We start from the raw sequence: 1,543 nt of genomic DNA, 5'->3' as shown, positions 1-1,543 counted from the left end.
AATCTTGATTGCTAGTAGCATTAGCATGATAGCTGGTAGCATTTAGCTTGTCGGCTAGTAGCATTAGCATGGTAGCTGGTAGCATTAGCCTGGTGGGAACCCGCACTTTGAGTTGCTTGCACATTAGCGCCATCTGTGGGTGTTAGTGGCTGTTGCTGTGGTTGTATGATGTTGCTTGCAGAATGCAGCCTTGGTGCACCATGGTTTGGTCTCCCTGTTGGGATCCTGTACTCAATAGGAGGTAAACCTTGTGATGTTGGTGCTGGGTTTTGTGAGTTTACTTTCGATATCCCTATGAGGCTAGTTAGGGACCATCAGTAAATTACACCATGTACATGGGATGATATGTTAAAATTCCAATAGCTCCAAAATTTGGATTGCAAAACTAAAGAGAGACATCAGACAAGACACAGAGACAGCAACAGAAGAATAGGATATGATGGAGAGAGACACACTAGACAAGACGAGAGACATCAATAGACGACACAGAGAAAGTGATGGAGAGAGACAGAGGAGAGGAGAACACACAGTAGACTGTATCACGTAACGCTGCTCTATGGATTCTAATTACTGCACTGCGTGTATGAGAGAGAGAGAGAGAGAGAGAGAGAGAGAGAGAGAGAGAGAGAGAGAGAGCGGGGGAGAGAGAGAGAGAGAGAGAGAGAGAGAGAGCGGGGGAGAGAGAGAGAGAGAGAGAGAGAGAGAGAGAGAGAGAGAGAGCGGGGGAGAGAGAGAGAGAGAGAGAGAGAGAGAGAGAGAGAGAGAGAGAGAGAGAGAGAGAGAGAGAGAGAGAGAGAGAGAGAGAGAGAAGAGAGAGAGAGAGAGAGAGAGAGAGAGAGAGAGAGAGAGAGAGACAGAGACAGAGACAGAGACAGAGAGAGAGAGAGAGAGAGAGAGAGAGAGAGAGAGAGAGAGAGGGTGTTTAGGTACTGTGGGATTCTTTAATCAGTTTGGCTCATTGGACAGGTCAGAGTCTATGTTTGAAGATGTTGAGTGGTTTTTGGCAATACACTGTAGATGTATTCATGGTTTAGCTGTTGAAATTCCTTCCCGGACCCCTCTACTGCTATGGGCTAAGCCACCAATGTCTTCAAATCCTAGGGTAGAGAGGAGCTGATACCCCTGGGGAGAGAGGGGAGTTGCTACCCCTGGGGAGAGAGGAGCTGCTACCCCTGGGGAGAGAGGAGCTGTTACCCCTGGGGAGAGAGGAGTTGCTACCCCTGGGGAGAGAGGAGCTGTTACCCCTGGGGAGAGAGGGGCTGCTACCCCTGGGGAGAGAGGAGCTGCTACCCCTGGGGAGAGAGGAGCTGTTACCCCTGGGGAGAGAGGAGTTGCTACCCCTGGGGAGAGAGGAGCTGTTACCCCTGGGGAGAGAGGGGCTGCTACCCCTGGGGAGAGAGGAGCTGCTACCCCTGGGGAGAGAGGAGCTGCTACCCCTGGGGAAAGAGGAGTTGCTACCCCTGGGGAGAGAGGAGCTGTTACCCCTGGGGAGAGAGGAGTTGCTACCCCTGGGGAGAGAGGATTTGCTACCCCTGGGGAGAGA

The sequence above is a fragment of the Coregonus lavaretus genome (assembly GCF_964263955.1).
Source record: "Coregonus lavaretus genome assembly, chromosome: 9".
Taxonomy (NCBI): Eukaryota; Metazoa; Chordata; class Actinopteri; order Salmoniformes; family Salmonidae; genus Coregonus; species Coregonus lavaretus.
The sequence above is the reverse complement of the archived record's forward strand: the minus strand, read 5'-3'. Positions refer to the sequence as shown.